We start from the raw sequence: 13,606 nt of genomic DNA on the forward strand, positions 1-13,606 counted from the left end.
TATTGTGGGGTGGGGGGGACTTATATAAATTGCTAGTTTATTGAAAGCTGCAAAAGATTATGCATTTAGGAGCTAAATTAACCTTTACCTCCTGCTGCCAGTTAAATGGAAGATGGGAGTATGGAGAAATAAAATGATAATAACATCCTTTCATCTAGTATTTTATTTTGTCCACTCACAAATTCCTTACAAAAACTTACTAAAACATGTTTTTCTCTGAATGCCAGTCCTAACTTCAAGTTTCTTGATTGTCAGTTTGTGTCACAATACAAAGAGAAAAAAAATTTTGAAGTCCATTTTGGGAAACAAAGAGGTTTTAAAAGTTCATTTTAGAGCCCCTGATTGATCTGTACAAAGACACAGCTGCCACTACCATCAAGCAGAATGACAGTCCTGAGGAATCTACATTACTCAGGCCTATAATCAATTTCAAGTTTCTGTTGAAGTAATGTAACTTACTTGTACTTTGTTAATTTTTTTCATTTTTTTTCAGAAAGAAAAACAAAAAAAGCTCAATGTTTAAAACTTTCTCTGTTAAAACATGCTATGCTTATAATATTTCATTTACTACAATTCCATTCTCTTTTCCAGAATTTAGCACAAAAGAAGTCTTCAGGGAAATGAATAATATGTGGCATATAACATGGAGTGTTATAGAAGCAAGTCTGAGAATTTTTAAACTGTTTTACTTCAGTTCTATCAGATTTTCTTCTGTTTTCTGTTTGGTTAATTCACACTTTGTATCTGCCTTTACTCTTCATTAAAATAAAATTTGATTTATTTAAAAATGAGGGGAGGTTTGTGTTTTATCTTCAACAGCTGTCTCTCTATATGTTCCTCTTTGTGGCCCATGGATCACAGTACCTGGTAAACTACACATAAGGTTCAGTTCCTACATTAATAGCTCTATTCTTTATGTACTATTTTTCACATGGATAGTCTTCTATTTTAAAGGTAGTGACATGGTCTTATCTGAGAGGAAGACTGCTATTACCATCAATAACTCTTAACAGGAGCTGTGACTATTTCATTTATTCCTCAACCATGTAATGAACTCCCTGAAATAGCTCAGCTCTAGCAACACAGCTTGACAGTCCAGAAAAGTTTGCAGATCTACTGAGCTCTAGGTGCCTCTAGTGGTGGTAAGCCAGTCTTAGTCTTACTTAGCACTTGCCTATGATAACACAAAATAAATCTTTTCTCCCTCTCCCACAACTCACAAAATACTGGGTGCTTCAGCACTTGAGAGCAGATAAAACCTTATGCTAAATGAAATATCCACATTCCTAGAGGGTTGGTGCAGAATTTTGGTTAAATCAGAATCCCTATTCACCCCAGCATGTAGGATGTGTATCTGTAAGAACATTCCCAGCCCCACAGTGGGAACTGACTTTATCATTCAGGTGCTTACAGTAAAACCATGTAAGAGCATTCACTCTGCTCAGCCTCAGTCCTCTCTGTGGCCACGGTCTCTTCACATCCACTGCATGTGCAAGTACTTTTCAGTGCTTCCCACCTGGGGCTGGGATGGATAATTGCTCTTTGCTAGTTTTTCTACACCCTGAGCCCTCCAAGCTACAGTGAGTGTCTGTCACCCATAAAACTGAAAAAGATGTTTTATTAAGAAGGGAGGAATAAATCACTTTTGGAAGCTGACCAAAATCTGCCTTAGATGGAGAAAGTTTTTCCTCTTGAGATACAGCTGCAGTTTGAAGTTTGTCAAGGTTTGCTCTGCAGCACTGGTATCAAAGGGTCTTCTGATCCACTGGGTTAGCTAGCATAATTCCAAGTGGTTGGAATTATCATTCTTAATAACCAGTGCTGTTGAAGCTGACATGCCTATAAGACGTTTTTTTTTGGTCTCTTCCCTAAGAGAGATCCTCATAGGATTGCTTGATTTTAAATAACTTAGTCCCACAGGCTTCTATGGGACCATCTGACTTCTAGAGTTAGGCAACTGCTGCTTGTGGGTTTTGATCAAATAATACAGTTACATATCAAAACATAAACAGGCAGCTAAAGCAGTGCTATTTCTGAGTTTAATGGATGAAACATAAATATGGGATTTGCTAGAATGGCTGAGTTTATCTTGATCATTTTTTCTTCATTTAAGGAAACTTGCTTATGTTGAGTGTATTTGACAGTAAACCAGGAAAGATTCTTTTTAAATTTTGTGCTTGTCTATTTATAGTTGCTTTTATTTATGAAAATCTTTGGATTTCTTTTGAAATGGTCTCATATTTATACAGCTCTTTGGTCCATATAGATTAAATATTCAGGTAGGACATAAACCAGAGCTTACTGGCTTACCTCAAATGTATATTTGAAATTTTGGTCTAAGTGGAATGAGAAATAGTAGCCAATAACTACCAATTAATACTATAGTCCCTGTAATGGCCCTGTATCACCTGAAAAAAATAATCTGTAGAAAAAAAATGTATGGTAAGTTCTTTTCAGAGGCTTCAAATTCCAGCAAACCAATTGAAAGTTCAGGTTTTTGTGTGTGTGCATCTTTTTATGTTAGGCATATGTGCATGAAAGGCTGTGAAAGTCTGACTTCTTGGTTATTGTAGTAGGATTACAGCATAAATATAGCAACATTTGTAATAACCCGAATGGCTGAAGCTTTCAGAATCAATATAAGAAAAAACCCAAGAATAAAGATCACCAAAAAAAAGAAAAGTGAAACAGAAATCAATACAAATCCTATTGGGCTAAACAAATCCCTCAACAGCTCTGGAAAAAAGTATGCCAGACTAACCCAGTCATTGCAAGGTGAATGTAAGACATACTAATTTTTCTAAGTATAAAAATACATTTGTCACCACTGTGTTAGGAGTAATGTAATTTTGGACAACTACAGTAATTCTGGTTTTAAGACTAACTAAAAATTTAGTAAAAATTTGTGTTCTGTGGATTTTTTTAATTGTCAAACTGAATATGAGTAATCTTTTAAATAATGAATGCGAAAGAACCAAATCTTTTTTTTATGCTTAATAGAAAAAAAAAGAATTGCCAGGTTGCCATGAAAACACACAGACTTTTATTATGAATAAATGAATTCTTTCAGAGATGACATAATAAAAATATCTTTTTAAGTGCACATTGCATATTTTATGAATGTAGTTGTCCCTTTTTAGGCCAGGACACAGAAGACAAACCATATGGCTTAACTGTGTAAAAACTGCCCCCATGACCTAATGTTATTTCTCCAGAGGTGAAGCTATTCTTAAAGCAAGGAACACCTACAATGAGGGTGGGAAAAAAAACATGCAAATAGAAGGAATTAAAATGCAATTATTTTGTATCTTATTGAAGAATTATTTAAGCTATCACAATTTCATGTTACTTTATTCATTATTACGAACATTTCAAAGACTAACAGGAAAACCACTACAATACCTGACCACAGAATGAAATTACAGTTAGCTAATGTAACAGTGCCCACACAAATTATCTCTAATTGGTTGACATTAATATGATTGAGCTGCTGATAGTGCCAAATTAATGTCATAAAATGAAGAACAGCAAGGAAAAAAACTCATAAAAAACAGTATCTGTAACTGAATGACAGAATGAGAAGTGAGAAAAATTTCCTTTGTATGACACGGAGAAAATACATCAACTGAGGTCCCATATCCTTCTTCAGCTGACCCAGCTATGGGGTCCTCAGTCACAGAGGGAAGTGACAGTCTGCAGCTACAGGGCTGGTTGCCTGATTTGAGCTTGACAGTTTGGCAGTTGACTAATCTAAAAAAAAATTAGACATCAAGATCTGTGTGGACCTGTTCAGGCACTTTCTGCTCTGATATCACAGCATCCACCAGAGTGATTTTGGATAAAACTGTGGGTATCCCTCTATATTGTCATGCTGGTCCATGTTTAACCTCAACCCAACTCAGCTAAGCTCAGGTGCAGAGCGAATCAGCTGCCTCACCACAAGTCATCTTCTGTTTGATACTGCTGTGTAACCCAAGAAAGTATTTTACCACTGACTGAGCTGGAGAAAGAGATAGGGGCCTTATAAAAAATCCTCAGGTGATTTCCATGAAAAAGGTAACAGGCTTAGCATGTGTGCTACACACCCATTTTCAAGGATGACAATGCAATAAACAGATACTGGCTAAAGAGGACCAGCAAAATAGTTCCAGTTCTCTGAGGTGAAATGTGGCACTGCAGTGGAGTAACTGGGTAACAGATCAATGATTCAATCAGACAGATCAATGGATTCAATGTCTAATGACTTACCTCTTGCTTGTCAATAGAGTAGCTAAGCAAGTAGTAGCTCTATTTCTTTTATTGATTGCAGCTGATGAGTAATGCTTACACACTGTAGTGATAGCCCCACCTTCCCAACTCCCATCATTTTTATGTTTCTGCTTAGGATTTGTCAGCCCCCTATCCAAATGGCTTTTGCAATTATTTGCTTGTTCAGTTGGTGAATTTTTGGGGCTGAGTTTATCAAGTTTCTAGATGCATTTTTTAATATTCTACACCAGGCTGCTCTTAGTAGCCTTTTGTATAGCAAAGCATCTGTATTCTAGGCTGAAAAACAATTATATTTACTAATACCTTCTTCTGCAGAAGGACAGTTTTCACCTGGCTCACAAGTAAAGCTCCTAAAGCCCAAACTGTCAAAAACACTTACAGACTCTGGGTCCCAAGGAGGGGACATTGCCAGCTCCCATTCTCTGAAGGGCCAAACTCAAGGCACATCCAGACATTTACAGTCACCCTGCTGATATCTGCAGGGTGTGAATGTGTTTTCAGCATGAGACTGCCATCAGCAGAGGGTTTCCATTTATTTTAATTTTTGACTAGAATGTTTTCAGAAAAAAACTCTATCACTTTGAATTTTAAAACACTATGCTATATACCCTCCAAATTTCTTCAACCAGACCTGTACATTAATTCCCTTATTTTATCAGTTTCACCATTCCTGTGGTCATTCACACAAGTCAGTCACCTTGAATAGTTGAGGATCTTAAAAATTTCTGGGAAAATGTGAAATGAGAGCTGATTTCTTTCTTCCCACTTAATGCCTTCCAAACAAATAGATGTTACTTAAAGGTAATATCTATTTGTTTGGAAGAATCATCTGCAAAGTGATCAATTTTACCTGTAAATAATTTATTATATAGATGAAATCCCAGAAAAAGATTCTTTGTAAATACACAGCATATTTCTTGTGTCTTACTGGAACAGTAATTCCTGTTATTGTGTATTAATAGAATTTGAGGCAGTTTTGATGTCATGTACCTAGTGAGAGGAACCCATAGCTTCTATTCACTTTCAAATAGAGAATTGCTGTTATTTATTGAACTAAATTTACTCTAGCAGAAAGATAACAATGCCTAGCCAGAAATCCATGTTCTAAGGAGGATTTAATACAATTTGGTACAGATTAAGTTCCCTTAAACAAAGCCTCCAAACATTTAAGTGCATAAAGATAATGCAGATAATCATAAAATAAACAGTGAAAAGTACATTATGCACAGTTAAAGAGAAAGAAAGAAAACTCCACACATAATATCAGAATTTTATGTCTCTTAGATTCTTTATACTGTGGTTCATAAAATCCTTTTCGCTTTGATTAAAATACCTAGATAATGAGGCTATTGGTCAAAGTGAAAAGAATTGTAAAGGGATGTTTCAGTGCCATCTAGTGGGTTTACCATGTTAATAAAGAAGTTCCCTCTTGTATAACAATTTTTATTTTATAATCATAATCAAAAAACAATTTTTGCTACTGCTCTATGCTTCCTTTTCCTTCAGTTTTGTACATAATGCTGTTGGACGCATTAACCATTAAAGTATTTGTGTTTATTGCTTCTAAAGCCATTCTGTTTCTGTGCAAAAATAAATACCATGCAGGCTGGGAGTGTACTGAGCTATATTGTGTACAAGGAGAAGGCATCATCCATTGAGTTCAAGACCAATAATTAACTTAGTGAGGAAACCCTCCATCCTTTGGAAAGAAAGATTTAAGCTTGAAGATTCCAAGAGTGGGGTGTATCAGACCTGTTCTGCAGACTAATTGGCATCTTGAGCTTCACCTAACAGAGTTTGAATGTGTTTGCTGGAGCTTCTCACCCTTGCTTTTCCTTATAGTTTCTTTTTTGAGGTAAAAAAGCCTTTTAATATATTTTCCACATGTTACTACTTCTGTGCTACAATCAGTGTTTACCTTTTCAGAGTCCTTTTTGATATGCTTAACAAATTGCATTCATTCTGTCCTTCACAGTAAGGCTTTTTTTCCCCCCAGCATTCAGATAATCTTGTTGGCTTTCTTTTTACACCTTCTCCATTTCTTCCACTGTCATAAACACTTGACACCTGTTCTGTAAGCAATATTCTAGTATTGGCTTCATCAGGGCTTATATAAACAAAAAATTACCTCCCTACTCCTACACACTGCCTTCCTGAATAGATTTACAAATTCACATTAATCCTGTTTGCCTCACACATCACATTAGAAGTGTGTGTTGACTCAAGTTGTTCAAGATGATTTATAAGCACTTTTCAAAGTTGCTGTTCTCAAGGATATTGTCCTCCCCTCTGTAGTTATAAATTTGATTGTTTTTCAGACATACAATTCAGTACATGAGTATATTAAAACAGAGCTAATTGTATGGGTTCATTCTGTTTACCAAACTATCCATGTTACTCTGTGCAACTTCAGCATCCATATCTGTCATGCTGTTAACCTCTGTGTCATCTGCATATTTTATCTGTGGTGATTTTATATCTAAGTCAGGTTATGCATAAATCTAGCATCACTTTCCTTTGAGCACTCATCTTTGGGAGACACAGTTTCAAGTAGCCTCACTGGAGGATTTGTCATCCTGTTCTTTTAAAAGTTTCAAAATTCTTCTAATAGTTTTCTATGCCTTCTGATAACATTTACATATTTCTACTGGAGTTCTCACACACTGTCATATAAATAATGATTATCCAACATTCTTCTTTATGAGAGGAGAGAACTGATGGACTGTTGGTTTGACCAGTGTGGCTGGAGACGTGGCAATTTCACTTTCCAATCCACTGTCACTTTTGGAATTCTATATATTGCAGAGTCAGAAATAAACTTCCTCTTTTGTATCTAGCATGTGTGTGCGAGTTATTTTGTGTCATAGTGAGACAGAGGATTATTTCTCACTGGCATTATTTTTCTAACCCATCAGTTTCAGACTGTAGGTGCTACAGTGGCAGCTATTTGAAATGAAAGCTTGCTCAATGTTCTCTAGCAGTTAAAGCATATGGTATCAGCATGTATGATTACATCTGCAATCTCTCAAAGACCTAAATCAAGCCTATAATTGTATTCCTGTAGTTTAAATCTTTGTCACCAAAATCCTCTGCCCTTCTCCACTATTTTTGCTGGATCACATCAGGCTATCTACAAGTCCTTTTTAAAAGCTCATAAGTTATTCATGCCTCTGCAATTTCCTCAGCACTCCAAAATCCATCTCAAAGGCTGTTGGTGTACATGAAGTGCCTCAGCCAAATGTGTTTTCTTTATGGACTTTCAGGTGTGAATAATCCAGATTTGATCATTTAAAAGAAATCATCCCAAGCAGATGCTAAGCTTCCTCTTTACATATTAATGAATTCAGTAGAATTTATGCATTAGCACATTTTGTTCCAAACACAAGAGAGGAAAAATATACTGAAGTTCTTTGCCCTTTTTGCCCTTTTTTCTTCTAAATAGCTGTAACACAAATGTCTCTGAGGAGTCCACTTGAAACATGTATTTGGGAGCATGGCCCAACATCTCAAAGAAGATTCACCTGAGCTCTGTGGCCATCAACCACAAACTTTCACTCTTTTCAAGCTCCCATGGTTAATCCCTAGGCACAGCTGCCTGCCATGGAAGCAAGACAGAGAAAGCAGAACCAGAGACAGACACCACATCATAGACAGAGCCACTGCTGGGGCGGTGGCAAACTGTGACACCTCAGCTGCTGCTTCTCTTCAAAGCGTTCACTCTGTCAGAAAAGGTCAATACAGCTTCTAGAGATACACTTGCAATACTACTGCTTCTAATTAGTAAATAAACTAACTTACATTTTGCTCATATTTGAGCCCCTTCCAGTCTTGCTAAATCCCAAGGAATTATCCATAAAGTACCAATTTTTTCCCTTTAAGCCTGTAGCCTAATCTTTGAACACTTAGCTTTGCATGGGGGCAAGATCCCTTTGCCCAAATCACACTGGAATTCCAAATTAGTGAATTTCCTCAGCTATTTATGTGCTTATGGGGAGATTGATCCTTCTGGTCTCTAGATCTGACTTTTAAATGAAAGGCACACAAAAAATGGAGGTCTTGAAAAAAATATTTGCTTATTGAATTAAAGTGTATGTAGTTCCCTCAGAGTTTAGTTAATCCCTAGCCAGAACTACTATGAACAGATTTGTTTTATTTCTTTACATAAAATAAGTATATAGTCTATATTTTTAAGCAATGACAAATACAGCTAGTATTAGAGAAAGCATTTTTCAGAAAGTTCTGCTGAACATTAAGTAAATTCACTCTATATTTTTCCTATTGATAGAGCACTAAGTAAGGCTGGGGAATTAAACATAAAATTAAAATATCAATTTGTGTAGCTTCTTTTTAAAAAGTGATAATATCCAATTGTAACTATAAAATAATTCATTGAGACAAATAAGGGTTCCAATATAAAGAAAACAGAGATACCAAAGTCCCTTGTAAATGGACAATGGGCTTGTGTATTCTTTTTATATTATTATTTTATGTATTATTATATAGCCATAGCAAGGAGCAGCATTATGTTTTGCCCTTAAAATTTTTATTTAAATAATTCCTATATCAGTTGAGATTTTTTTCAGACATACTTAAAAAAAAATACATATTGTTTCATTAAATAAGTGGAATAGTACCAAAGCAATAGCTACACACTAGGAATTAGCAATATTAGCTGGGTAATCCATTTTGTTCTTTGTTAAAACCAGAATGCTAATTCTTGTGAATTTAGAGATTTACTGGGGGCTTACATACTACAGCACATGAGTTCAAGACAATCTACCCTCCTTTTCCAAATCACACTTCAAATATTAGCAGGGTGTTTCTACAGAGCAACCACTGTTCATTCATATAAACCCACAACTGCATAATTCAGCAGGGGTGTAGGTGTGTGCTGTTGTGCTACAGAATGATTGCTGTCTTAAAATTGCTACACACATGAGAGAAAATAGGCAGATAAAGCTTGGAAGTCAGGGTACTATTTACAGAGGACTTACAGGAAGAAAATCCATTGTGTTCTGTGTCTGTTTCATTAATATAGAGTTAATGTTACAGTCAATAAATAGCTCAAAGAGATTAATTATTCAGAAGAGTTTATAAGTCAGAAGTACAGCAGGCAGAATAATGCTGCTGCATTGGAGCAGGAATTGCACTAGGTGGTAGTGTGAACTTGCTCCTCGTGAGAAAGTGGTCAAGGATTAACAGTGATGGTTGTGATGCTCATTGAAAAAAATCTGCTGCTGTCTATTACCAGACATACTTTACCTAAGAGATGTTACTACATTGAATGGGTAGCAAATATCAAGAAATGGAGACATTTTTCAGAATGAACATTCAAAAAAGCCCCACAACTTCACCTTGTCTCATGTTCATGCCTGTACCTCTATAACCAAACACATATCACGTATCTTATTGCTTACAAGTACAAAAAAAGGAGACCAAAAGAACAGATTCTATTCTTTTTTTTTCAAACCCTTAATCATTTTTCACTCCTTCAGAAAGACTTTTTCAATCTGAGCTTTCTCATTTTGGTCACTTATTCTAGGGATTTTTTTTCCTGTTTGCTTGCCTTACATACCTGTATCCTCAGCACCATCTTTCAGGTGCTCACATTAGCACGTTTTTCCAACTTGTCTGCTAGAGAGCATCACCGAATTCTGAAGAACAAACATGAAAATCTACATGATCACCAAAATGACTCAAATTTACCTCCACGATGGTGACTTCCAGCACCCCCATGCAGCATTTCTCTTGGAGGCTCAGAGACTTTACAGCTAAAATGCTCCATTAGTGCAAGCATTGGTATTTATTTACAGCACCTGGAAGTGAAGAGGTGTCTCATGGCACAGACAAATTGCAGAGCATCACAGAAGAGCTAAAAATCCCATTTCAGCCCCAGCAGGAAAAGCAAGAGCCTGGTGAAGGCAGCACCAAGGATCACTGTTGTGATGCTCAACACAGGAACCTGAGCTCAGGAATGTCTTGCAGGTGATCTCTAGGAAGGAGAGAGGAGATGTGAACAGACTGGGCTCAAATTCTAGGATCAGGAGTGGCTTAGGAGGAGGATGTACATCCACCACAGGAGAGGTGAACAAACAAACCAAGGCTGGCATTATTGGCTCAGCAGGGATTGGGGCGGTGCAAAGAGCACAACGAAATTGTGGAACTAAATAAAGAGTTCTGTTAATTCACTTCCTTGAGGTAGCTTACCATTAAAAAATAAAAAAGCATCAATGAAAAATCCAAACTACTTGGCTTTTACTGAAGGCTATTTACAAGAATCAGCTGTTACCCATCTCTCTGTAACACTCAGAAATTGTAACTCTGGCTCTGACTATGCCATGATCAGTGAAAGACTCATTTAATCAGTGTGTATTCCTTCTATTTTATAACATAAAATAGCATAAATTTTAAAAAAAAGTGTGGTGTGTATAATCATTCTCAAATCTCCAGAGAAACTACATCAACTACTAGAATATTTTCAAAAAGTAACAAATTTAAATTACTGTTAAATTCTTTTAACACAGTTGTCTCCAACTGTATCTTCAATGCAATTATTTGAACTAAATGTTCAGTTTTATGCTTCTCACAAGATATTCAAGCAATTGTGCTATAGGATATCAGACGTATTCAAATATCCTATTGGTTTGTGTCTGGTTTATTCCTGTGAAATTGAACATACATAAATAGAACTTTTACACCCTTAGAGGATTCAAATAACATAACTTGTAACTCTCTACCTGAGAAGATACTGGAAGGTGCCGACTGTGTGGATACACTTTAGGATCTCAAGTGCACTGATAAATCCTTATATCTTAAATTCTACTAACAACATGCAGCTGACACTGTAGATGTCAGTATATGGTTGCATGCAAATACTGCCATCCACTTGCCAAAACTCCAAGATTTTATTTTATTCTGTTCATGTGCTTCAGTAAAATTTGAACTGCACTGAACAGCACCAAGATTTTTTTCAAGCAGTGGTTTCTCACTGTGATTTCTGCAAGGAGAGAAGTCCTCATGTTTTTCTTCACTCGTGGAGAGCAGGAAGATGCAGTTCATCTAATATAAGAAAATTCAACCAGCTCTTACGTTTAATATATAAAACACAGCTATAAACTAGAATAAACTTCACAGAAGGAATGTCATGAAGCAGTAAATACGAAAGGACAAAAATATCAGAATAGTTGTCATCTCTGCTTCCTTTAAATCCTTCTAAGGGATGCTGCAGCATGGCTTTACCCAGAGAATCCCATTACCTCCTGGCAGCTGTGGGGAGGCAGCAATGCCTGCTGCCAGCTGTCTCAGTCTTTGCTTGGCTCATCTCTGCCGGGCTCTGCTGCCTCATCAGGATCAGGATCGTCCCCTTTTGTCTCTGTGTCCCTCTGGGTATTGCTGTGCTGCCACTGGCAGTGAGGATGATGGAAATGACTCTGAAATGGAGTTAAAAGGTGCATGCAAAATTACCCTCAATTTCACGACCCTATTTACTCCTGAGCTTTTTTCTTCTGCATAAAATGTCTACAGATGGTTGCTGATCCTCTCCTGAGTAATAAAATGCTTGTACTGTTCAGGTGTTTCTACAACTGCAATCATACTTATTAGCATCATAAGAAACTCCAAGCACATTTCAAGACCCAGATCATAAAATTCAAGTTTCTTTCTCTCATTAATAGATGCCTGTTATAATCTTTTATAATTTCTAAACTGTCATGGAGTGTTGCAGTACTTCAAGCCCTTAGATAAGTTTTGAGATTAATACCCGATAATAAAACTACTTGGAATTTAAGTAGATATTTTAGTCTTTTCCCTCCAGGCAGGTGGCGAATTGATCTGACAATGCCAGGGTTAGTAAAATGATACTTCTGTGGCAGTCCCAGCATCTCACAGACTGAGCCCCATTGTGTCTCAGGTGGGGATCTCTGAGCTAATGCAAACTCCAGAGGGGAGAATTGCTCACTTATCTGTTCTTGCTCTAATTTAAGATTAGCTGCAAGTATCTTGCCATGATTCTTGTGCAGTGCCTGGCATTTTGCATTCCTGGTTCGTGCAGGGCTTCCTACAAACACCAGTAATGCAAACTGGTTGTAAAAGTAGAACATATTCTCTGTGCTGCCATCTCACACACTTCATTTGCCCTACCCTGAACATCATCAGATGCCCTTTGATCTGAACACGAGAAATGAAACCAATTTTGCAAAATTTTGCCCTACACCAAAGCAAGAGTGTTTTCAAGTTATCTCTTGATCTATGTACAACAGGAAATGCAACCAGAAAAGGAATTTACTTTCAATTCTACCGATAAAATGCCTGCATCTATCAGTCTAATGGGATTAACTAATGAGACAAGCTGATAATTAATGTGTTGTTTAGAGGCTATGCTATTTCAAGGCAGTAATGAACTACTCAGCAATGCAATGCAGACTGGGTTTTTTTCATTTAGGTTGAAGGACTGGGCAGGGGTGGTGTCCCACACAGCTCCCTGTCCCAGCTGACTGCAGGGTGAGGGGGGTGGTGCAGGTTGGGTCTCACCCCTTGCACAATGAGAGCATTGTCAGGGCACAGACCCCAGCCTGAGAACCAGAAAATGTTCCTTGCTGGGGCTGAGGGAGGAGATGAATCACCAGACATAATTAGGGACCAGAGTGTCTCTGCAAATCAACTGAAAATAGAGGTAGACAGAGATTCTGGTATTTACACACCCACCTGGCTGATTGTGGAAGAATGCTTCTGCTTTTCAGGGAGCCCCGTAATAAAATGAGACCCTGTTTTTCCTTACAAAGTAATCATTTTTTGAGATATGTTATCATTCCTTATCTATTCTCTAGATGTATGTATTGCATCAGTTTGAGACATATGAACATTTATGGCACAGAAAGGCAGAACTCAGGGATTTTTCCCTCTCCCAGTTCAGTAACTGAGATGGCCACTCCCCTGCTGCTCACTGTCCTGATATTCATTGATGAACTTTATGAATAGGGTAGGGCGAATTAATAACTAATGAAAGAAATAAGTTTATCTTATAATGGGATACCAAACATGCCACAGCTTTTTGGCCTTTGTCAGTGACAATCTTGCAAGTGCTCCTTGCAGATGGGGAGGGCTGTAATTGCTTCTGAGACCCAGAACTCCCTGTAATCAGCACTTGCTCAATGGAGAGGAGGATTGTGCAAATTTTGAAAACACATACCTATCTCACTCTCTGTCTGTGGATTCTGTGCTTGTCTGAAGACAGTTCTATCACTTGAACAATTTAATTTCAATTGCATTAAAATGTGTGCCCAGTAAATATCTGCCTCGTATCATAGAGACTCAGAGTGCAGCAAGCAAATTAAAAGGC

This window comes from Lonchura striata, chromosome 6, assembly GCF_050655825.1.
Source record: "Lonchura striata isolate lonStrDom1 chromosome 6, ASM5065582v1, whole genome shotgun sequence".
NCBI classification, from domain to species: domain Eukaryota; kingdom Metazoa; phylum Chordata; class Aves; order Passeriformes; family Estrildidae; genus Lonchura; species Lonchura striata.